The sequence below is a fragment of the Gavialis gangeticus genome, unplaced genomic scaffold (genome assembly GCF_001723915.1).
Source record: "Gavialis gangeticus isolate Ggan-Ray unplaced genomic scaffold, GavGan_comp1, whole genome shotgun sequence".
Classification (NCBI taxonomy): Eukaryota; Metazoa; Chordata; order Crocodylia; family Gavialidae; genus Gavialis; species Gavialis gangeticus.
This window is the reverse complement of record NW_017729004.1, coordinates 70,144,147-70,150,492: the sequence shown is the minus strand read 5'-3', so window position 1 is coordinate 70,150,492 and position 6,346 is coordinate 70,144,147.

Genomic DNA, 6,346 nt, shown 5'->3' with positions numbered 1-6,346 from the left:
CTCCTTCTGTCCTTCCTCCTCTTGCCTCCAGCAACTGCCTGCAAACTCATCAAAATCAACATAATGTTCAAGCCACCATGACCAAAAAATGCCAGTCAGTATTTCTCAGCTTCACAATGTTTAGTGTTAAGTGGTAGTGTGCATGGGAGCTCTGAAAGTTTACCTCCAAGTGACCTTCAGCATTTCATGTTATCACAGTATTCTGGACATGGACACTTATTCTAGATGACATGACATCAACTGAATGTGAAATTAAGTTAAAAGAATTACTTTAATGGAATAAAATGTGTATCTTATGTATCTGTATTATTAAGAATCTGACAAGATTACAAGGATTAAATTCAAGATGACCCTACTGACTTTCTGTTTTATGATCAATGTGGAAGCTGAAACAGTGGCACGAGAAAGCAGAGTATTTGCTGAAAGATAGAGAACACTTGTTGGTGCCAACTTTCATTAGCAATTGCCTTTATGCTAGTATTGTGGATGGAATAGAGTCAAATTGCCAATAAATCTGCAAAATGGAGGCCCTCATTTGCTACTGTATGATATCTAGTCTCTCCTGAATACATATACATACCAATACATGTTTTACTATTAATGGAAATTATACACATGTACTCCCAGCTACAGGTTATATTTTGCTATTAAAACTTGCCTGTTTTTCCAACAACCTTAGAGCAGCTTTTAGTATTTGGAAGAATACTTTATAATGCTAAGCACATCTGGCACCACAACATTGCTTGCTTTCAGATTTCAAGTATTTTGTTTTTGCCAAACACATGTACAAGCTCAAGGTGCCAGCAGGGAATTTAAAGTTAATTTGTTCCTATGTCATATTCATGTTGTTATATTTCCCCCTCCACCCAGCTCCTGAAATCTAAGCATTATCATCTGTAATTCTTGTTTCTTGTAGATTTACACTGACTTGGAAAGTTCAAGGATTGTACTTGGTCTATACAGAAGTAGAAATTGCACAAGACTGCATAAATGTTAAGGAAATGTGTCCTTGTTTTATAATTGTATATAATAAGATTTTGCATAACATCAAGGTGCTCAAGAAAGCAATGATCTTTAGTTATGAACTAGCACAGTAAGCACAGCTTCCAAATATAATGCTGCTAGAGGGTCTTCCCCTGATGGCATGAATGACAATCAGTAGAATAAAACAGCAGCAGTCAATTCCATATGGGCCAAGACTTCAGTATTTCTCTGTTTTATTTGGTCAGACTGCCTGTGGGACAAAGGCTGCACCTAGCATCCAGGATTATATGTCATCTATTACCAAAGGGAATCTGTCTGAATGAAAACAGGGAAAGGTAATAGAGTTTTGCCAGGATCTCAACCAATGTCAAGGTTCCAATTTTGGATTGAGAGAACATATTGGGGAAAATACAGTTCCAAAGTTAAACAGAGGAAAATGAAATAACAGTAAGTTGAGTATCATGGCTGGAAACAATATTTGATAAGAAGGTGCAGAATGAAGATTGAGGCATGGAAGGGAAAATGATGACATTTAAATACTGAAATCTCAGGGATATATTAGATACTAAATGAAAATGAACAGTTATACATCTGTGTTGGGCTTAAAACAAACCAGAGTTAACAAAGATCTGCTTTAAGTTTCATATTTAACTGCCGATCCACAGCTTACTCCATAATGCAGATGCCTAATGAGCAGATATCTGTGTTGGGCAGGAACGAAACTTAACACATTTAACTCGTTTGCTAAAGAAAAATAGTTTTTTATGAGGGAAGAGAGCTGCAGCAATAAATAGCTCAGGGCAAATAAAATAGGAGAGATTCTGTTTTTTTACACCACAAAGAAGACTAACTACAGTGGGTTGGTCTCTGGGCTACACTGGCATGGGGCACAAAAACTTGTCTGCTGGAATCTTTAAGACACTATTAGACGTTGACACAATTTGTACAATTGAACAACAATTTGATCCATGGACTTGCAGCAAGAAGAGGTGGTGTTTATATTGCCCTTCCATCCAAACAGATATTCTTTTTGCAGGGATAGTATTTGCTCATACCCTAGGAAAAAGCACGTGTTCTCTTCTTAAAGAAGCTTATGCAAACAATTTAAATAATGGTACTGAACTCCTTAGGAGACGCAACCACTTTTGGCTGCCCCTTTTGTAATTCCTCAGCATAACAGTAAGAAAGGCAAAAAGAGGTTTTATGCTTCCAACTGTATCTAAGCATAGTTTCCAAGGAACAGGGAAAATGCTGACTTTGTAGGAGTAGGGAAGCATTTTAGCTCATAAGGTCCTTGGCAGCAACTAGACTTTAAGAGGTGTGTATTTGCTGGAAAGATAATGGATGAAGTATGAACTCCTAGGAGTACACACTTGTAACCCATTTCCGTGAAGCCTGATGCTCTGCTACATACTCCAGTTTTAATACAGTGAACCACAACCAATAATGATATGTTTAAAAGGGAAAAATTATCTAGTAATTAAAACAAGGAACTATACTAACTTGTCCAGTGGAAGTTTCAAAATAGATGCGAGAGAAAGGACTAGTGATTAACCTAATATGGTATTCCAATCCAAAGGCAGCCAAATTCTTATGGTGTTCAAATCTTGGGTGTCACGTTCAGATTCTTACTTATGGTTTGGGATCCTCTGCAGTTGCAAACCATTTTGGAAGGTTTGAGGTTTCATTTAAGGTCTGAACAAGTTGGACATTTATAAGTATATTCCTCCTCCCTCAGATACTGCCAAATGCTTTTCTGGTCTAAGCATTCTGCAAACACAGTTTACCATTCGTTCCCCATAAAGGATCTTCCACTCAGCTAAAAAACACATCCCAGCTCTACCTTTCTGCTTGTTATTCTTTCTGACTCGCTCCCCGAACTGCTTTATCTCCCAGAATACTTCCTTCCCTTCAAATTGGAGCAACTTCCTTGCCCTACTCCATCCACTGATTCTTCCACACCTCCAAGTGATCATGGATGTATCCTACCTGCTGTCTCTATCATTCCTCTGCCTCTGGCAGATTTGCATTCTGCTTACTGCCTCCTCCTTTTTTATGCCCAAGGCTCTCCACTCTCTTCTACCTCTTCACTCTCACCCTTTTGCACCAACTATTCTAATGATGCTGAATTTAATTATAACATGTGCATATTTAAACTTGTAGAACTAAATTACTCCATGTAAATTTCTCCAGAAAATGCCATATTTGTTTTTCAAAGGACATTACCGTGAAGAGGAATTCATTGTATGAAAATACCTATGGCAATCCTTGAAGGGGAAAACTTAGTGTCAAGCAAAAGAAATACCAATATGCACAAAATAGATACGAGGGAGCATCCTTGTTTTTACTGATCTTCAAATAAATGATAGAAACAAACAAATATGCAAGGGATGGGTGATTCAGAGTCACTGACTCCACTATAACAATGGGTTCTTTGATCATTTTGACATCGACGATAGTCTCATGCCAAGGGAACGCGCCAAAAACAATCAGAAAAAAATCTGAGCAGGCTTTTAGAGCAACAACATTAAAGCATATTCAGAGGGTGTATAATACACACACACACACACTGCAGTGCTATCTCAGACTGTTGACCTCGTAAGGTCATTTCAGGATCTCTTCATTGGGCTGTCTGCTTGCCAAGCCTTAGTTACTTGGGCTACTAATGTATACTGGTCTCTGGACGGGAAAGCATTTCCCCAGATAGATGTTTGTTTGATGTGAGCATTTTTGTTTCAAGATGCACTTGCCAACTTTCTGAGCATAAATATGACATTTAAATTTTTCTTGTCAGTGTGGCAACTTCAGGACAACAAAAGAACTGCGGGGTCATGCTCTAAGCAGTCTGGGACTGGACTGAACTTTGGGAATGAATGAATGAATGAATTGCCGTAAACAAAACAAAAGTATGACTGTATAAAAGATAAAAAGATCTTTTAATGTGGATCTGTATATTCAGAGAAGGCTTTCAGTTAAAACCTTTCTTGTTCGTTTTCCATTACTGGCCAGAGTTTCTTGTGGAGGTTTTCCTATCCCATTACTTAATTATATATTACTTACTGTAATTAGCCAGTCATGATTCTTTCTACTTATCTGCCTCTTCTAATTAATATAATTAGCCAGTTACAATTACTGAATAATAACTGCTTACTAATATAATATTAAATACCAGGACTAGGCTTTTTGAAAGAGACAGGCAGTTAGGAAGTCAGCTCACATGAAAGAGTTGTGCTTTTAAAGAGGAAAGTTTACATGCAGCTGATTTCATGTTGTGTTCTTTCCTGCTTTCCTACCAAGTATTCAAGCAACTTTTTTGATTTCTGGAAGTAGCTTAGGAACTAAGTAGAGTTTCCATCCAGCAGATTAGTGAAAAATGCAAAACTGATTTACTTCTGTTTTTTGTTAACTAATGATCACTGTTCAGTGTTCAACCCATATCTCTGAGCACAAATTGGATTTCTAGTAGAGTGAAAAGTGCTTCACATTCAGTGATAGCCAGCATCTTAGGGAAACAGAAAAATTCCTTCAATTTTTTCCTTTTTGTTAAAATTTTGTAGACAATCACCTTCGAAACTAAACTGTCCCATCTTGCAAAGGCTTGAGCACCTTCTACAAAACCTGAGCGCCCTTAATGCCTATGCACATTGTAGAATCAGACACCAGAGATGATTCACAACTTCCTAATCTTCAGCTTCCATATATATTTATTTTAGCTAGCGTCTGTTCTAAGAGATTGCCTTTGTGTATAGTCAGAATCCAAGCTACTACTGTAAAGATGTGTCTTCATTTTAAATTCTGTGTTTGAGAACTTCCTCTACAGCCACTGAACAACTTCACATTCTGAGGGTGTACACACATTTGCCACACTTGGTCTATGATCCCATGATTTACTTTAAGCAGTGAGATAGTAGACCAGGAGTGGCATGCATAGATGTTCCTCAACGCTGGAAGCTGTGGGGAACCTGATGTAAGTAACTAGGGGTGGAGGGGGAACAGCAGGATCAGAGGAGGCTAGGGCATCTGTGGGGTGCGGGTTTAGCAGTATCAGTGAAGCATGTCAGGTCTGCCAGGGGGTGTGTTGGGGAACTAAAAACAGCCTGATCAGGGTAGAGGAGGTAGGAAGAGCATAGCCCTGGGGTTGGGGTGAGTGGTTAGGCTTTCCCAGCCCAGGTTATGCTCTGGATCCATGCAGACATTCCCTAGATGGTGTTAACTGATTCCCAATGTAACTTAGACATTTTTGGCCCAATTTAACGCCCCCCCCCAGAAACATCTGCACAGATGGGCATTTAGAATGACCTAACTTTAGTTAGGTTGATCTAAATGCAATGTCCATACATACCTTGAGATACAGGCCTTGAAACTAGGCTTGGTAAAAGAGGCAATAAATGTTATCGAAGCAAACTCCTTTGCAGTCACTTCCTAATCAATGATTCTGGCTTTGGATTTAATAAATCATGATAAAGCAAGAAGCCAAAATGACTTACTGTCTACTTTAGTGATAATGAGTTCCCCCCTCCATGATTTTGCATTTTGATGTCTAGCAAAAAATAGTTACCCACTTGTATCTTGATTGCAAACAAATTCCTTGAAAACAGTGATAATAGTTATTTTGGACTTATATTCTACAAAAATCATACCTTCTTACAGAGATCTGAGTCTTTACAAAGAACATATGTTATGAATTTTCTCAGTCCAAATTGTGAACTGCTAAATGAAACCATTGATTTTGATCTGCCAATAATAAAATCTTTAGTTATAGATGTGTTCCTTCTTTTTACAAGCTACTACTGTTGTTCAACAGCACCCATACATATTTACCTTTTGATCACTGGCATTTTGGAGAAAAGTACTGAAAAGGACTCCTTGAAAGTAAAAATTTTAATTTATTTACAGTCCAGCTGATTTCTATCCCACACCAAGTTTCCCAAATAAGCCTGGTCAGAAAAGAAATTCAACAGAGGAGAATGGGAAATAACAAATGATGAATGACTGCATTATTTTGAATCCCACATTCCCAAACCCATGACGTCTCTAGATAAAAAGGTAGCAAAATAGTCCAGTTTTCCTTATCTTCACAGCAAACACTGAAATGGTAATTTCCGAAAAATTCTACTGAATACATTGGCAAAGGTCCTTCTTTTTTTTTTTTTTAATAACTGTCTAGGCCTAAATTAAACACTTGTTTGAATGTCATTGCTTTCCCAGATTTTGTCAGAATGGAATCTCCCTTCATGGTTGGAAAGTAAAAAAAGCTTGATTTTCTGAATATACTATAAAATCAAAGCCCTCTATTGAACTTGGTAGGAGTCCAAGTTTTTCCTTTTATTAGTTTGAAATCCCAAGGGCTTTAACACAAAAA